The following is a 20,083-nucleotide window of genomic DNA, read 5'->3' on the forward strand; positions in this document are numbered from 1 at the left end:
TTGTAGTTTAAACAATTCATACAATTTAAAAGTATGTGAGAAGTCTTTATTCAAATGTGAGATAAAAAGTCAAAACTTTTTCTGAAGATGACTTTAGTCTGATGGACAATCTAGAAGTTTTGAAATATTTAGTCTTTAAAGATGGATGTTTTCACTATTTTTTGTATCATGAACCTTATTATGCCTCCTCACAGATTTGATACAATTCTTCAATAATGACTGCTTATAAAATTTTGAAAAATCCTTGGACAAATTCTTTAAAGTAAAAACTGTCCCCAGATAATTGCTATAATAGTCTTCAGAAACACACAATTATTTTTTAGAAAATTAAATTTCAACTCATGGATTTATACAAAATATCGTCATTTGTTCCAACCTGAATTTCCACACTGCATAACAAAATGTGTTCCTGAGAGAGGCTGATAAATATATGTCGGCTTAGACAAAATTTTAATATGGCAAAAAATAAACACTAGGCATATGCTTAATTTGCTAAATTATCTGTATTATATCTAGAACTTGCATTCTACCTCTGTAGACTTTTTAGATTTTTCTGACCCTACTGAGATCTGACCAACTTGAATAATATAATATTTTGAGAAAAGAATATTCTCAGTTCCTTTTAGTAGCAGTGCAGTCAGAGTGGACGACTGACCCTATAAACTTTGGATTGCTTTTCACATAGCTTAAGAAGTGGAAAGTTGTGAGGTTTTTCCTGGCCCCAAAAGGGTTGTTTCCTCTCCAGATAATTCCCTAATGATCCGTGAACATAAATCAACTGGGACTCACAGAAACACTGCTGAAGAGAAGATCTTTTTCTTATGACTTGGCAAGGCTGGTTTAAACACCAGATGGATCAAAAATAATAATTGGAAGAAAAGCAGTATCTTCTTCCACTGGTCCCCCACAATCTTTTTCCTGTCTCTCACACACACCTACACTCTTACAGTCACATGCTGAATGCTGCTGCTCTTGGTAGGACTCTGGAGCACCAAGTGCTTCCCATTGAATGTGCCCGGAGATTTGCTCTGTTGTGATCCTTCCTTCACCAGCTGTATTTAAGAGAGATTGGTTTTATTTAGCTAGGTTACATGGAGATGCTAACCTGTCCAGTGAGTCTTCCAGGTGTTACTGATATAACCCATTAAATGGACTGCAAACCAGTGGTGTAAACCCTTATGGCACTTGGAAAGTGGGCTGGTTCTACTGTGCCTGGACCCACTGTCCCTACATCCACTTTCCAGTTCCTCTGGCAAAGTCACACTCGTTTGAGCCTCGAGGGGCAAAGCTACTGTAACTGTGTCTGTCTTAAATAGCAAATCCTCTTCTAACCTGTCTATTTTTATAAATGTGACATTTTCTGTATGGATGACCTTTTCCTTTCCTGAGTTTTCTGTCTGGCTTGGCATGGGGAGAAATGAAGTCCGGTATTGGGAGGATGGTGATGCAGTAGCTCTGGGATGACATATGCTGTGGAAATGCAGCGAAGCCGCTCTTTTCAGGTTCCTGATTATAGGACTGCATTGCAAGTACGTTTGGCAGAACAAGTGGATGGCACAATCAAAGGCAGGCTGAGAGGAACTGGTGCAAACTGGTGCATTAAATTGTTAAGTATCCTTTAAAAAAGCTCAGAGATCAGCTTATTGCAGGATCAGCTTGCTGACTAACAGAAATTTATCAAAATAGCGATTAAACACCCACAAACAAAACAAGCCACATGATATTTTTTTCTTAATGGAAAATCTCTCCAAGCATCTGCAGGCTCAAGTGTCACTTGAATGTTTCCCATAAGGATTTTCAGATCTGACAGAGTTGCTCAAAGTCAATGGGTCACTGTATAGAGAGCTCCTTGCAGCTACATCTCCTGAGAGCCCTACAGCATGCCCATGACTAAGAGAGAGCATCCTTGCACAGCACCACTGTAAAGGGAGCACATCCAGTTTCAGAAAATATCTGCAGTGAACAGACCTAGACTGCAAACACCCAAAAGTCCCAACTAGACAGGCTCTATGGGGCAGTAGATCAGCATGTGAGTACATGGCTGGCGTTCATTTTATGGATTAATCATGTTGCTATCTGGCTGGTCTGTGTGCTGGCTGCCCCTCTGGGGCTATGAGGGAGGTGATTACAGGAAAACAGCAGCATTACTGCCCTTTTGGCCTACTGAAAACCATTTTCCCTGCAATTAGGGAGCAGGAATAGAGTAGATATTTTTACTGCTTGAGCCCACAGATAATAAACAGAGAGACTAGCCAATTCAATACTTTTAAGGGCTTTTTGTTTTTTTAATTTAACACAAATGACTCTTAAGTTCCAATTCATCCCCACCAAAACAACAATCAGCTCCCAGCATTGCTTGAAATATGCCTTTTCTCAAGCTGTGCTAAAACAGTTAAAAAATCATTACTGCTTAGGCAGTGATTTTGGACAATACCATTCTGGTGCTTCCCTTGAGGATCAAGGTAAGCACATTTTTCTAATGATTCCCCTAAGAAACTTCAAGTAGTGAAGCTAATCCTTAGTGAGCATGTCTGCCTGTCAGATAGTCCTGTGGCTTCTGTGCAGGAAATCAAGACATACAGAAACTGTTTTTAATTGTTCCTGTGCAATAGAAGTTGTGATACTGGGATGTATAACCATTCTTTCTATGCTTCCAGGTCACCTAAAGGTGACCCTTGTTTCCATTTTCCTATTGTCATTTTCAAAGATATCACCTTAATTCTGTTCTCTAAACCAGAGGGTACCACAAGAATAACAGCTTGTTTAACTTTTGTTAACAAGCCACTTTTAGTGGCCCACAGCATAAGTTACAGATGAGAGAGAAACAAATATATCCAATGGCATTTTTTTTCTGAAAAGTTAGTCTTGTAAGCTTACCAAATTCTGAGATCTGTTTTCCCTAAGGCACTGATGGGAGTTAGATGTTGATTTCCAGCATCCCCCGATGCATGCCCAAAGCCTTGGGCTGTTTGTACACCAGCAGTTCTGCAAATCAAGTATTTTACTTCCTTTCAGGCCTTGATGTCAAGTGCCTGAAAACAAACAGCTTCTTTCTGGGAAGACAGTGTGTTTTGCTGGACACGGAGCAACACATTTCTCCTTCCATTTCAGGAAAACACTCTCACTTGCATCCAAATTTCAAAGTTGGGCTTGATCCAGGTGGAATTTCCTATTGGTTTTTCTCATCTTTTAACAAGGTAACCCCACATAGCCACCCCTCTCCCTTGGTGTTTGGGTACCTTGTCATCTACTCTCTCTTTTCCTTTCCTTAGAGCTGCTCAGCACTACAACCAGCCACAAAGCTGTCAGGAAAAGGCTGCTCTTGGACGCTAAAGGAGATAGAGATACACACATTTTTTTCCTTACATTAAAAGCTTGTCATGTCAAAAAAGGTCTTTTAGTTCTAAAATACCCACTTCTCTAAACAGTCACTTTGAACTAGAGGAAAAACCCCTGTGTTCAAGTTTTCTTTGCATGCTCTGCACCTAAGAAAGGCGAGGGCTGCCCCAGGCAGCCTTCACAGCCAGAGCAGCCAGCTCTGAGCCAGCACGGAGCAGCCAGAGAAAGCCTGGATGCTCCAGCTGACCTGGAACTCCTGCCCAATGGGTTGTTGGGGCTGTCCCCACTGCAAGAATGCAGGAGGCTCAGTTCTTCCACAGCCTGCTAAAAACCAAAGGGGTATCTGAGAAACCTCCAAGACCAGCCCTCTTACCCATGACATTACAAGAGCAACAAATTCTTCTTGCTGGACTATTTGCAAACACTCTCCTTTAGGCTACAATAGACATAAACAAGCACAGGAATAACCTCTTGGTTTTGCATAAGGGTGAAACCAGGCAGACATCAAAATGGCAACACATGTTTCTATGAAGAGTTTTAAGATCACATCATATTTAGGCTTCCAAAATCTGAATTACATTTTTCTAGTTTGAAAATAGCCACACACAAATCACAGGATCACAGAATGGTTTGGATTGGAAGAGGCCTTAAAGATCATCTAGTTCCAATACTCCTGCCTTGGGCAGGGAAACCTTCTCTTCCATTAGACCAGGTTTCTTAGAGCCCCATCCAGCCTTGAACATGTCCAGGGATGAGGCATCCACAGCTTCTCTGGGCAACTTGTTCCACTGCCTGACTACCCTCACAGTAAAGAATTTCTTCATAATATCTAATCTAAATCTACCCCCCTTCAGTTTAAATCCATTACCCCTCGTCCTATAAAAAAAAAAATTCATAACTTGCCAAAAGAAGTTATGAAAGGTAAATCGCAATTTTTCATTAGGAAGCTGCAATGGGTGTGCCACTATTCCCCTTATACCCTAACAATGAACCAGTCAGTCCTCTGATCACAGCCTGCATCAACCTGCCTTGAAGTTTGGCAGACTAGTTCAGCCTTATGTTTAGCACAGGCAAGTATGGCATTCAGGTTGTAATGCTGGTTCTTTTAAAACATGTGGATTTTTTTAAATTTTAAATGTGATAAACCATTCTGGCTAAAATTCTGAAGACAGCTCGCTTGCAAAAATGTATGGAAGGTTTCAGCTGAAATTTCTCTTCTATTCCCCTGAGTGATGCTGGGGGAAATATTTTGGTTTGTCTGTTACACTAAAAGTTTTAGTATTGCTTCCTTTACAATAATGAAATGTTGAGAGAGGAGGTGTCCTCCACTGTAAATGATTTTGTTATTTTCCAATGTAAATGGGCAGATAACTGATTTTGCAATGATAATTAATTTTGGTTATTTTTTTCTTTATCTTTATATTTTTATTTTCTTTGTCTTTTTTTCTTTTTACTTTTATCATAACTTACACATATTTATACTAAAAGAGAGTGTATCAGCAAAAATGGGAACATCACAGAGACACTCAGAGGCAAAGCAGTAATAAACCTTGCAGCCAGTGCATTAGCAGGCCTGATGGGTGTATTTTGTGATGTCTCCTGATTGTGCAATCCCATTTCATAATAAATTTCCATTTTGTGCAGTTTATTAAAAAATCTGAGCAGAAGAGTATATCCTGCTATTACATTTCAGACTCTGCATATATTACTTTCCTGACAGCCCAGAGCTGTTCTCAGTTTTTAATGCAAATGCCTTATGCTGCTGGTCAGTGGCACATTCTCTTATCCTGTTTTTCTAAGAATAGAGGTATGAAATGGTCTTATCTGTCAGTGAGTGCCTACATAATTACATTTAATCCAAAGGACAATTTCAACCATATCTCAGAGAGAAGGAGATGCCTCAAAGCCTGTGAAAACGTGGATGTGCAGAAGGCAGAGAGGCAGCAGAGCATATCTGGCGAAGGACGGAGGGGAATCATCCTACACACGCCTAGAACACCCCACTGACCCCACAACACTGGCACAACTCTGCTGAGACATGCAGGGGAAAATATAGGAGCCAATAATCCAAATCTGTAGGAAAGCAGGTTTCCTTGGATCTGTTACCAACAGAACAGCATAAATTGCTGCAGGGTAGTCACCATGCTGCTGTAAAAGAAATTAATCAAAAGGGCATGCAAAGCTTTCTGAAACCTTTGATTCCTACAGCTGTTGAAATCCAAGTGAATCACTCCTGTTTTCTGTACATTATGTATTTTGATACATATGGTCTCATCCCTGGGCTAGTGAAAGCTGGCTGCTCTTTAGTGAGCAGTCATAGACTATGTATTTCTTTTTTACTTTTTCTCTGGAGATGGGTGTCATCTCAGGAAAAATATAGATGGATCTTAGAAGATCATAAACTGTCCAGTAGAAATACAGCCTTAGCAAAACTTGCTAGCTAAAGCAGGAAAAAAATAACCAAAATAAGTTGATTTCCAAGTCCTTGCACTTTTTTCCCCCCTCAGATGCTGGTAGTGAAAAAATTCTTTCTAAGAGAAGTGAAAGTTAGAGAAGATTAACAAGAAGTTAGAGGCAGCATAAGAGGTAGTGAAAATATTTCTCATTTGTTCAACAATAAATAAAAAGCAAGGCAGAAAAGATTAACTGAGGAGATCTAGAATGAAAAACCCCTGCTTACAACCACCCACCAGAGATGGTACTGCTCATATCCCAGCAGGCACACTTCTGTTCCTGTTCCAACTCCATTTAGCTCCAGGGCTGGATGTGTATAGAAAAAAGTTATGTCAGGACCCATGTTACACCTCCTGGTAGGAAGCAGGGGGGCATTAAGAGTGGAGGGTCACTGGCTCTGGCCCTCTGCAAGTATTAGGAACCCTCTATGTGATATCTGGCACAGTCAGTCCCACAGCAATCCCAGGCACTACTATTCCTCCTGTACATCTCCGAACCACACCCTTGCAGCCTCACAACTAGTTTAAGTATAAAAAACAACTTAAAAAGACATAATGCCAGGGCAGAGTCTCAGCTTCATCTAGCATTCAGCTTTGTCAAAGTATGGAGAGAGCAGCCAACTGGCACCTCAGAAACTCCAGCACACTGTGTCCTGTAACTCACCTTTATCTCCAAGACTGGTGGCAAAGGACTTTCCCTGCTTGCTATGCTTGGACAATTCATACCACAGGTCTGGTTTAAGTGCAAGTCGACATCCCAGAGTAGTCAAAATGCAAACACATTTCCATTTCTGTTATGCCACATTATTCTTGCATCTCCTAAACCAAAAAAATCATGATAAAATTAACTTCTGGCAGTGTGCTCATGATGTCCTCTCCCTCACCGTACTGGTATTTTGCACAGAACTCTCCTATGGCAGAGAAACATTCAAATGATTAAAGAAATAACTCCAAAAGATTGTTTCAGGGTTGGGATATGTTGCAGATTATTCCATATCAGATGCAGATTATCAATCTGTGCCATCCCAAATTGCAGCATTACTGTGAGAGAGGTGATTAGTTCTAAGAATCTTATTTGGATTAAATTGTTTCAAAGAACATTTCCTGCTCAAGTACTGGAACATTTTGGTACTGGAGAGTATCAAGGGAATTTTCTTTTGCTAGACATTGAGAACAAGAAAAAAAAAGAATATATTTTATTTATAAAGTCTCATAAAGTTTTGGTGTGTGTTTTTGCGAGTGGGGTTTTTTCCCCAGTATTGCCCCTCCTGTTTCTACTGTGAATCTGCCCCTTTGAAAAGTTAAGATACCATGTCTGCATCTCTGTTGAAAATATGTATTCTTGTCTTTTTCCTTCCATACCTGAAGTGGAAATACCTTTAGGAAAAGGTGAAGAAGAGTTGGGAGCAATCACAAAAAAATGGCGTTTCATCTCATATATATAAGACTGGCAAAGTAGATGAAACGCAATTACACTGTAACTTTGCTAGATGAGCTGGCAAAGGAACTCATCAGCTCAGGCAGTACAGAAAACCTGACCAGCCCCCAACTACTCCTAACCACTCTTTTCTAGTGCGTGTCAAACACAGGTCTGCCATCACAGAGAGGGATGTACCCTGCCTCCCTCAGACAGACAACTTGAATGATGTCACGATGGGTGTTTTCTGTTCTTCCCCATCTGTGTCTCACCTACTTTGAGGTGCTTCTCCTAATTTTTCAGTTCATATTTAACTGTCGCCAGGCTTGAGTTCACAGTTAAATCCATCCTTCCTACAAATGAAAGTGCATCCAGGCAGGCTGGTGGGTGGGAAGGTGGGTCTTAACTAAAATGCTTCTCTGCCCTTATGGCGCCAGGTGAACTGGGAAAGAGAGCTGTAATCTGTCTTATCTCCTCAAGCTGAGCCACAGAGTTTTCCATGATACCCGTGGGATAGCAGAGCTCCTTCCCTGTAATGATAAGTTCACCACTATGACATGGCCATACTCTGAAACTCTTGCCTACAAGCAAAGTGGCTTTCCCCATTGATGATCTGTTGGCTCCACACACTGAGCACCAGAGCCAGGATTTCTCCCAGCCCCTGCTATGACTCAGTTTACAATGGGTACTTACGCCATGCCGTGAGGCAAGCGCTGTGCCGCCCTGAATCCCAGCGGGATGGCAGCTGCCACTTATCTTGGCAGAAGAGGAGCTCTCCCACACATGTAACTTGAGAGCCAATTTTCACCTCTGCACCCATTGTCTCAGAGCGGAAAGGTGGCGTCACTCTGTGACACAACATGAAATAGCTGGAGCGGAGCCTCTGTCTCAATTGCCTACACCTACTGAGGTGGTAGCCTAAATTAGAGAAACTGCAAAATGCTTTTTCACTATTAAACCAGCTGAACGAGAGTAGGAAAGTCAGGCTCTCACAGATCAGAAGTGGATAGGCTTACCTTCCTACATTCCCCTCCGGGTCTGGAACAGGTGTATCTTGCTAATGAAATTGCTGAGCTCTAGCAATTAAATACATACATGTACAGAAAGAATTGAACAGTGTAAAAAAGCAGTGAACAAAAGTGGGATCACTCAAGAAAGAATTGTGATTTTTGAGACAATTATTTCTGGGGCCTTTATTCTGGCTTTTCTCCTCTGCTTCCCTAGTAAGACTTGACATCCTTCATTAAACCACATCAGATACTTTGAGTTAGATAATCAAAATCTTAAACATTTCCAGTCTCTCATGCACTTTGACATTTTTGGACTTCACATAAAGAGCATTTGTTGAGTGATATTTTTTGGTCCCATTCAGATTTTAGCACCCTCCAGCCAGTTTGTATTGTCTCAGGGGGCACATGTCAGGATGGCACAGACAGCACAAACCTATTCTCCCTGAGGGGAAATTTCCTTATTAGGAGAGCACGCAGTTATGTGAAACAGGCCAGCCACCCCTGATGACTTTTCCTTCTCGTGAGACATAAGGGTGTTTCTACCAACAGAGCTCTGGAGGAACTCTGAGTCACAAAGTTTTTCTGCCACTTTCTGCAGCCCAGAAGAACACCAGGATTTTCATGACTGGTCCAGTAAGGTACAAAAGCATGGCATCAATGTCCACCAAAAAAAATGACATGTTTAACTGCCAATCCCAACTCATCATAATTCCAGAGCTGATTTAATCATCTGAACCAATGGTTTCAGGGCCAAATTAAATTACAAAGGTGGTAGATCGGTCCAGCGCTGCTTCCCTGAATAGCACAAATTGTTCTGACCTGTCACAGTAGATCAGGATGAAGGCTTTAGGCTAGCAAGATAGCCATGAAGATCAGATAGGGATGAGGGTAGGGGAGAACTAATGTGTATTTAATCCCAGACACTCTACTGTGACAAGACCTTTGAAATCTGTTTCTAAAAGTTATTTGAGGTGGTTCTGGGGATGAAGTGAGGGAGTAGCCATCAGATCCACATGGCTCTATCACCTTGCCCAGAGTCCTACGCCATCCCCCCCGCACTCAGAGCAGGAGACAGGCAGTGACCACAAGACTGGCATCTGTCTGCTCTCTGCCCCATCTGGGCTGGCAGGAAGAACCCTGGAGAGGTAGGATGGCAGTGCAGTCCCAGGGCACTTCTGATGCAGGAGGGGACAGAAGCATACCATCACAGCAAGTCCATGCTGAACACGTGTCACTTCACCAGATGCCATCTCACCAGTGATACTGAGGAAACATGGAAACTGAAAGGGAATCTGCAAGCTAAAGATAAATTAAAGAAGAAAGTGAGGCAGGAAATGCTGTTTCCCATATTGGTGCAATGTTCAGAACGTTGATTTAGGCTCTGTGTGCGCTAAGCTCAGGGTTAGGTCTGTTTTGTCTTGCCTCTCCAGGTCTGCCTGGCCCAGGGGGCACATGGACTGGACATCTTAGATCTCCCTGTGCTGCTTGACAGTCCTTTTATGAACCGCTTTTCTTCTCTAACTCCAGCCAGTGCATCTTAATGCTTGGAGGAGGTTAACAAATAACAATAAAAAGACTAATGTCAGTGTTTGGGAAACTGCTTCTGTGTCCACAAACAGCAACCTCACCAGATCACTGAATAGGAGCTTAGTAATTATCCTCCAAATGAGTTGAATCGAAAGCAAAGGCACTAAGCCCAAATTCTCAGTGTGTCAGATTTACAGGAGTATCCAAGTAAAATAATCACCATGACTGTTCTGAGTGGCAAGGAGGATGGGGATGTGGGGGGCAGAGTGGTGGCAAGCCATCTAGAAATCTCACAACCAGAAGCAGCAAATATCAAAGTGCCATGAGGAGGATGGATTTAGGTTCTCCAATTGCTTCATGTTTAATTGAACATGATATTTGTGATATTTGAACATGATGTTTCTGAGTACTGGGGGCAAAGTTCCACCTGGGGTAAAGGTTAGAAGAACCAATGTCTGGAAAACTCTCTTGCTGAGAGACAGAGCTTCTGAGATAGCTGCTGGGACTGCCCTAAGCCCAGTGGGCTGGACAAGGAATGGAACACAAATTTAAGGCATTCTGGAATGCTGTCTACTCAGATATTTAACCAAGAAAGCCTCTGAAACTCTCTCTTGTTCAATTATCCTCACTATCCTTGTATGGAACTTCTGAGATACTGTGTTTTAGGGTTTATTTTGTGTTTCTCTGCTTCTATGCAGTTTCCTTACCAGCACCTCAGCACATAGCAAACATAGGGGGGAAACTGAATGGCCATGAATAAATACTCCAGGGCCATCTTTACACAGGAAGTGTTATCACAGCTTTCCTCCCACCTTAGCAAAATGTTTGAGCAGAAACTTGCCCTTGGTTTTGGTCCTTAATGGAAAGAAATAGGACATGATTTTCTGTGCAAGGAAAGTTAATCCATACCAGTTTTCTGGAGTCATGGTTACATGAGCAGAATGTAGCTCTGGAAGTCAGACCTCACCACATGGAGGTCTCTTAAGTCAGTTTAGCCAGATCTTGCTTCTAATCCTGCCACTTCTGAGCTCTGCTACAGAATTAACATTGATCTGTGTGAAAACATGTGGTAGTGCAATTCAGTTCTGGAAACTCTGTGGCCAATTTACACATTTTCAAAATTAAGTTACCATCATTTAACATCTAGTTATTTATGTCCCCAAGGAAAAGTTTGTATTAGAATAGAGAGAAGGTATTCAGATTTTAAAGGCAAAAGAACAAATAAGCCAACTAATAGTTCCTAAAATGATCTTCCCAGCTTGCCTTGAATGATACTGCAAAATTAATATAATGAAAAAAGCATTAGAGGACCTTGATCAAACATGATCCTTCAGGGCTAAGGACCCTCATTTTCCTGCATGCAGATACAGTCCACTCAATCCCGCAGGATTTCATACCACATGAAGACATCAATATTTTCTGCAAAATTAAGCAGTGCAATTAAATAGTTATTCCACTGCTACACCGTGGAAAAATTGAGTTGAAAAGGATCATTTCATAGAGATAGTTAGTCCATTCCTAATCAAGGATCAGATAGTCTTACAGGACACCTGCTATGAATGAATGCTTCCCTCTGCAACAGCTCAGGCTGCCACACCTAGACCAGTCTTAAAAATCCTTTACAACTGGTTTCTCTCTTTGCAGGAATGTGAAGTGACTTAATGAACACCAAACCTTGTCAACCATTTGTTATTGAACAGCCACAACAGAGTGGCTTAACAAAAGGAGAGTGACCAAACTCATTCACATGCAGTCTGAAGAAGTAGGTTTGCTTACATTTGAGGTGCTGATATTAAGCAAGTTGCTCTCCAGACACAGTCAGCTTTGGAGGAATGCCAGTGCAGTCTCTTTGGGTGCTTCAAGCTGACACATACAGTAGCTGAGACATGGAGAAGATCTAACAAGCCAGAGGGAGTGAATGAGAAGATCCTCTAGAGGACTATCTACCTGCTGTGACTGATACTGTTTTTTTCAAAGCACACACACAGGGTGTGCAAAAGAGGCAACTACAGACATGTTATAGATGTGTGACTGGGTGGATAGAGAGCAAGTCAACACTAAAAATTTGCTAGTGGTTTTTGACCAAGCCCAGTGAACAGACCCTTGTGCAGCAGTTTGTCAGCGATGGGATGCCCTGTGGACAGAGGTAGCAGGAGCAGGTTTGGTCTGCTGCATGTGGTGCAGGTTGAGTGCAGGTAATCTGAACACATACGAGACTCAGAGAAATAAATTTGCTATTTATGACTAACAATCCTCTCCATAGCACAGAGCCCAGATGGATGGCTTTTTAAAGTCTGATCGGTCAGTGATTTTGCATCTATTTAGATAGACTGAGCTGCCCAAAAATAAAAAAAAAAAATTATGATGCTGCAAAGCCAATGCTCAGTGCCTCTAAAGATGTAATCTGGTGCTTCTATTATTGCTGGGTGTTGACACAATCAGACTTTTACCCACTTGTGTCTTATGCACTGAGTTTATTATATCTTCATGGAGTTCATGGTGTAGTTAAATTACTTTCCCAGGATCACATAACTCATCTTTGGCAGAACGGAGACAAGAAGCCAGGTGCTCTCACTGCCACCCCAGACTCCAGGCCCTAATAGCTAGATTTTGTGTTTCCTTCTTTACTTCACTAGCTTCTGCTGGATGAAATGTGAGAGCAATTCATCCTGCACTATACGCAGGAAAGGAAGCAGAAATTTGAATAGTTGCCATCTGCTGGAGTTGCTTTGATTTATTGCTTTCCAGCATCAGCTGAAGATCAAAAAAGCTCTAGAGAGAACCATTTCCTTAGATTGTTGCACTGTGAGCATCTCTGCTCAATACTAAAGTCACAAGGATATGAGCAGAGAACATTCCCTTTCTTCACCAGAATAATTTATACCTTTAATTCAGTAGTTATAGTCAGCCACCCAAAAGGTATTGTTGACTCCATCCACAGGCATCAATTTTTCTTTCTACTAGCATCAAATTTGAAATTGGATAAAACAATTATGCTTTGTAGTTCCCTGTCTGGCTTATTGTGTTTTCTCAGAATGGAACTCTCTATCCATTAGAAGCATACTCCTATCTTTCTTCAAAATGTCACACAGACAACAATAATTTTATGGCATTTCACCCCATCTGTCTATATTTTTAGAAATAAGTTTTGCACTTCATGTATTTTCATTTCCCGTCCAAGTCCAAAGCCATATAACTCTTCAGTTAATTACTGCTACTGTTTCCTTCGGATTATATAATTATTTTCCATTTCTATCTAGCTGCCCTTTCATTTGTAGTTTTAATGTTGATTAAACACAAAGTGCTATGCCACTGCTAATTTTACTTCAAAGAGTGATTTTCACAGTAGGGCAAATAAAAAACCCAGTATCTATATCTATGCATAAAGTAATTTACTTTTCCATTAATTTTCTGTACTCTCTCAGCCCCTTTGCTATTGCTCAAGATCTTTGGTGTTTGAATTAACTCTGCTTCTTTGGCTCAGGTCCTGAGCACTGGTAATAGCTGAGAGGTAATTGATGGACCTAAAGGAGAGTTTCTGGCAGAGTCCTATCTAGAAGGTTAATGTATGTCCTACCAAACACGGAAAGCAATGTCAGTAATTGGATCAGGAAATAATGAAAAATTATGCATTTTATGTATTTTCTCTGTCAATCTAGAATGTAAGGAAAAAATCATTACTTCCAAAACAAATAATAAGAGGTATCAATAATAATAAAAATGTCAAGAAAGATCTGTAAAAAGTCCTAAAAAAACTGTGTTAAGACTTCGCTGGCTACTGTCCACAACCCCACTTTTTTTTTCTTTTATTTGTTTTTCAATTACATGGAAAAAAATGAACATGTGGTTGTATATTCCTTGTGTGACTGATCAGTGTTTTCACCAGCATGAAACAGAGCTCTCAGCCTTACAGCCTCAAGTTGCTTCTCTCAGCCCACAGGCTTTGGGACAGAATAATACTATCCTACCTCTCTTAGCCTGGGTCATTGCCTAAGACCAAGGCAACCCAAAATAACTGTCCTAAATGAAAGTGCAACATAATCCTAATACTGCAGAGGGTATAACAGAGAGAGAAAAGACTTAGCTCCATCCAGACATTCCCTATATGCTTATCAGGCAGCTTTCTATCCTTTAGAAGAGACTTTGAATGAGTCGGGGTTCTCAGGCACTGCGTGGAAAGCTGGCTGTCAGTCCCTGCCTCCAGCTCCTCTCACCGCCTCCGTGTCAGAGTCACTCTGTCCCTACCTTTGGATATAGGGTGAGGAACCCAGACAGCTCTTGTGTTACTCTCTAAGATAACAAAGTGGAGTGTGGCAGGGGGCGGCCTGCCTTTTCTTCCCTCTGTGCAGCCAGCCAGCCATGCCTTGGAGGGGAACCCATTTTTCCTTACATTAAACATCTTTACAGCAATGAGACAAACATGCAGAGCTTTGATCTAATGTTACTTCCCATCTGCACCACTGACACGCTGAGGAGCCCCATGCCAGATGGTTGTTTCACCAGGAACTGTGCCAATGCAGAGTGCAAAGAGAGTTCCTGTCCTCAGCTACATCAAGAAATAGCACTGAGAGGAAAGAATGTCAGTCCAGGCGATAATGAATAATCTTAGCACTCCAGCAGATTAACTGTTGGGAGTTTCAGGTATGTTAGGCACTTGTAGGCATTAGAGAAGGGAGATCTGCTTGTGTAGGGATGGTTGAAAAATGGCGTTATTCATGGCTTTTAGGTGGCACAAAGACAAAGCAGTGTAGGCAACACCAAAAATTCTCCATGCTTGTCATTCTTTAGCCAGGACAGCTAGGAAAAATCAGGTCTTCATCCTCAAGACATGGAACTAATGGAGACCTTTAAAATCAACAGCAGGTTACCAACTGAAAATCAGTGGACCCAAAGGAAAGGATTCTAACAGCATACCATCTAAGCCAGAATCATAACCCGTGTATCCTTGGGTCCAACCACAGCTTCCATCTCTTCCTCTTGGCTCCAGTATGTCACTTAATTTCATTGTCTTTGAGGTAAAAATCACCATATAATTTATGACAATTCTCCCTGTACTCCTAGGAGACCTGATTTATTGCATTAAATGCTTTAATGAGGTTTGAAACACAGTGCTTCTCATCACCAAACTCACAACCTACAAGAATGAAACCACTTCAGTGGAGCCTCAGAACAAAAGTATTCAACTGATTCTTTCAAAAAATACCCTATGAATTCCATTCTTTCCTCCAAAATAATTTTAAGGCAGCAATGTCATTGTACTGTGTTCAATCAAACATAGCAGTGACAAAACCTATCTGCAGTAGGAAATAAACTTAAGAATCCAAGACAAACTCTAGAAGATGTTCTTTCTTAGTCCTTGCCTTAAATGTACATTTTCTCTGGCAGATTTAAACTTACTCTGAATGATTATAGTAGCCTGGAGGCATTCAGTTGCTTCATCAGTGTTAAACTCCCAGGAGGAGAAATGGCAGAACTACAGCAAGGATGAAGGTAGAGTGTGGGTGACCAGCAATAAGCTGTCCATGTCCCACGTGTACACGTTAATTTAAAATTCTGAAAGAGATTCTGATCAAAGCATTAATTGTTGGTGTTTTAAATATTATAATTAAGTTATTGCTTTTCATCTCCTGTGAAGTGGGAAAGTCTTGTCACTTCAAATCTCTCTTGTTTTGTGCCAGACGTTTCTAGCAGACATGGATCTGTGATGTTAATGTTTGCATTTGTATTCACTCTGCAAACAGCTAAAACATTCACCTCCTATGAATATTCAGTCTATAAAAATTGAGACATTTTTCACTTGCAGGACAATAATTGAAATAATTTATTCATCAGAAGAGCTGAACTACACTTACTTGAACAAACATCTATCTGTCTATGCATTTATCCATCTATCCATTCATCCACCTAGCTGCTTGGACAACTTGTTTAACTGTAAATCAAAGTTGTGAAAAATAGCCTAAAACATCATATCTAGAGATATAAAGTGAACTTCTACCAGGACCAGTAATGGGCAAATATGGTGGAAGACAGCAGGTAGGAGATACATGAGCTTCTAGAGACTCCACTTTCCACTGGAAAGAAACCCAGAATCCTATGTTTGTTCTTTAAATCTTACAAAAACATGGAAATTTGTAGCTAGAGATTAAAACAATGGAAAAGCGGTGGCAAATCACAGAGGCGAACTGGGTAACCTTGTAGTGGTGCACAACAGGGAACAGCAAGTACCTCTAATATGGGGTTATGGCAAGCTGATGGTACTATACAGAGCTTTGCATTCAAGGAAGAAGCAGTTACGTTTCCAAGACCTCTGTGGGCACCGCAGGAGAGTACCTTTCATTGCAGGAGAGAGCTTCATGTTAGCTTTGTTAATACTGCTGCTGCAAGCATGTGCTCATCGGCTTCACCTTTCTCTGAGTATCATGTGCCATCAGAGTTTGCAGCCAGCCCTAATACTGCCTGCAGTTAGGCAGTCCTACCCTGCACCCACAACTCAACTCTGCAGCTGAACTGTCAGTATATCTGTAGTTCACCTGAGCAACCCATGACTCTCGGCAAATTATGTGAATTACACATCCTAAGGTATCATCATTCACTCTAATTTGACAAGGTAGATTTTTTCCCAGCATAGCAGGCTGTCCATAGCTTTCTGGAGGTCACCTGGAGCACTGAGAGCGGGTGTCCCCAGGGTGAAGTAAAAGCCAGAAGTACATGCTGATGAAGGAGCTGACAAGACAGAAGCCAAATGCAATTAAAATGCATCAGAAAAAGCTTTTCCAGGAGAGATAGGAAACTATTAATGCTACTGCAGAAGCAACTGCTGCTGCCTCATCTACGGTACAGTCCACATCCCTGGTTACTTTGAACTATCTAAGAGAATTCAAATCAAGTTGGAATAATATCTATAAACAAAACAAGTGGAGACATTTTTTATTGAGAGTCTGAAAGATCTGGGCTAAACTGGCTTCGAAAAACAGGCCAGTGTGCTGGCTTTCCATATGGAGTTTGCCCAGCAACAACAGTCTGGCATATTTTGCCTGCCACACTAGGGGTATGACGCTGTGGTCCCACAGAGTCCCTTCCAGCTCTCTGTTCAAAGCACTGTGGTTCTGTAGTATCCATCTGAGGTAGTAACTCAGTGACTGAAAGAATTAATTATCAAGAATAGGAAGATGCATGTCAACACTGAACCATGTTGGAAGCAATGCCTCATTCTAAGAAGCTCAATCTTCTGCATGAAAAAGTCAGAGATTTCAAGGATGGTACAAAAGATGCTGAGGGGAAAGGACTCTCCATCCTCCTCTGACTGTTTGTCTAGAGAGAAGCCCTACAAAATAATCCATTATTCAGATACAAAATGCAGTTCCACTAATAAACTTTTTAATATCAAAGTGGTATTAGTAGACTGTAAGCAATTTGCACTGATTACAGAGTAATTTCCTTGTGAGGCAACTGACTTAAAAATAAATAAATAAATAAATAAATGCAAAGCCGTCTTCGTTCCCTTTTTTGCAAATCCTGTGGTGAGCTCTAGCAGGACAAAGACCAAACAACAAGAAAAGACATGCTTCTTAATTACCAGTTGCATCATGATCCCTCCAGCTGCAAAGTGACTGTAGGAGAGCATTGGGGCATATTCCTTAATTAGCACAGGCATCCACAGATATCAACTACTTGGTCCTGATTCTCTCATGTGTGAGTGCTATCTGGCAACATGCTGGTGGGATGGACCTACTCAGGTCCCATGCATGAGGCTCTTTGTGAGCAGAGGATTGGGAGGTGTTCCCTGAAGCAGCTGGAACAGCAGTTATAACAGGCATATCCCTCTAGATAAGATTTTTAGGGCTAGTGCAGCTGGGATGGATTCACATTGGTGATTTCTGTGAGAGATTGCAATGAGCTGAGGGGACCAGCCCTCCTGAGCTAAACCAAATGCTCTCTTCCCATGACTCAGGATCTGCACTCTGATAATGGGAGTGCTCCCATGAGCTAGGGGGGTTTTTTATATGAAGATGCAAAGGAGGTGACAAGAGAAAGAAACCTGTCAGAGGTACTGATAAGTACTAGAGAGAAAAGAATCCTTGGTGACCTAGGGACAGAGTAACTATTTAGGTTTCCTTCCGGTGACTAACTCCACATCTCTGAGCTCTGACTTCAGCTGCTCTCAGATACAGTCCTGGAACAGCTCCATGCTTATTTGGATACTACCATGTTTAATCTGAATATCATAATTAATTAATCTCTCTGGAAAAAGATGTCCTCCAAATCAGCAGTTAGTGCCAGATTCTTTCCCCAGTGACTAGGATTGACATCATTCCATAATATTGCAATGGTCTTTCCCTGTTACCTAGATTCCCGCAATTCACAGAGAATAGATTTCTTTAAGACAGGTGAATGTGTCACTGTAGGTCAATTTTATGAATATTTCTAAAACCAAAATAAACAAATGAATATTTAAAAAGAGGATTTGATGTATTGCCATTTCCCTAATGCTGCTGTAAGCAGAAATGCCTGTATTTCTTATTGTCAATACACTATCCTCTTGGATCCAGCATGGAGAGCAGATGTTACAACTAGAGCTCAGATACACTTTTTAAAGTTTCTTTACATGTCAAATGAAATATTATTTGAAACATCAAATGAGACAGTAGCTGCTCAAAAGAGCTTCCCATGGGAACTAAAAAAGTAAACAGATGGGACCCAGAGAACCTGACATACGTGTAGCTCATTTATTGCCTTAAGATTGTTTTCTGCTGCAGTACTTTGCCTTTGAATAACCCATCTTTTGCTGAAAGACCATGGTCTTTAGAGTCTGCCATGATAGCTTATGGCAGGTACCTCTCCCCACTTCTCAAGGGACACAGGGCAAAAAGCTGGCAACTGTGGATCAAAACCTGAGAATGGTGTGAAATCCAAAAAGGAGTAAAAGTTTCAGATTTGAGAGAGGAAGCATTTGGCTGATATGAGAGGGTCAGAGGTGCACAGTAAGTGAGATATCTCTCTTTGCTATGAGATACTGCTCTACTGGCTTTCCAGATTGCTTTAAACATCAGTTGCTTCATCTTTGCCTTTCTGTATTATCATAATATCATATTGGGCACTTTCATTAAATAGAGAGTTTTTTCTGTCTATTTGTTCAATGACAAAAATGTTTATTCTGCAACCCTCTTGTTGGTGCTATTTCTTTATGCTTTGTATCTTCTGTTATACCCAGGTTAAGAGATTGACAGGATAAGATGGTGGAATTCCTTGCAGAGTTTATAATATTTGAACATCAAAGGTTTCAACAACTATGTTTGAAGAGTAAGATGTTCTTGCTATCTACTACATGATTGTAGGTGACTGCTTATCCATCTTTTGCAGCCATTTAATGCCATACAAAAGAACTTTTACTTTGCTTTTGATCTGCGTATATCACTGCATCTGTGAGATTCTTGCTTGTGGTTTTGTGCTTTATTTGTATGGAATTAAAATACTTTCATTCAATGCTCACAAAAGCTTCTCCACTGATGAGAAGAGAAAATGATGCAGTAGTCTAGAAGAGACTGTGTAAGCTGTGCTTGCTAATGCGTTTCAGCACTTCTCTGTGAGGATGCTCTCTGTGGTGTGAGATAGGGCAGAAGAGGTGTTCCAAACACTGGCCTGTCTGCTTCATCTACCAACAAATCAAGATTTATTGCTGCCCTTGTTCACTAGGACAGATTTCTGTGCATCTAGCTCTCCCACTGAATTAGCTCACTTGCCAACACATCAGAGATGCAAAGCCAAAAAGAGCCCTGAAAACATCCCAACACATTTCTGCTAACATCACTAGCACAACATCACTGGCACATTGCTGGTTACAGGAAAACAGGCCCAGCTGGAAACCCATCAAGATGCTGGTTCCCACTCCTCTACACAAGCTGGTGAGGGGAATTTCCATTTTAATATTAACGTTTTAATGTTTGACAGACAAGTCAGCAGTAGCCCTTCCTAAGAAAATCTAGGGATTTCCCTGTTGTCTTCTTGAGAAACTTTCCACTCTACCTTGACCACCGAAAAATTGTTACAAAGTTCTTGTCATTTTATGGAGACACCTCACTGAAACACCAAGACAAGGAATTCTCGGAACTTTCCAACTGGTTTTCTTCCTGTTCATTTCATTTCAGTTTCAGTTAATGACCTCTAACAAGTAATAATAATAATAATAATAATTCATCCCATTTAAGTTTAATTGTGTCCTTCATTTCTGACGGCATTGCTCAGTGAGGGGCACAGGGTGCACAGCCTTAGTTTTGCTCCCAGAGTGAACTGAAGAAACACAGGCATTGCACAATTTGTTCTCAGATCAGTTTTCCCCA

The sequence above is a fragment of the Manacus vitellinus genome, unplaced genomic scaffold (assembly GCF_001715985.3).
Source record: "Manacus vitellinus isolate BGI_N305 unplaced genomic scaffold, ASM171598v3 scaffold_3_pilon, whole genome shotgun sequence".
In the NCBI taxonomy this organism is placed as follows: domain Eukaryota; kingdom Metazoa; phylum Chordata; class Aves; order Passeriformes; family Pipridae; genus Manacus; species Manacus vitellinus.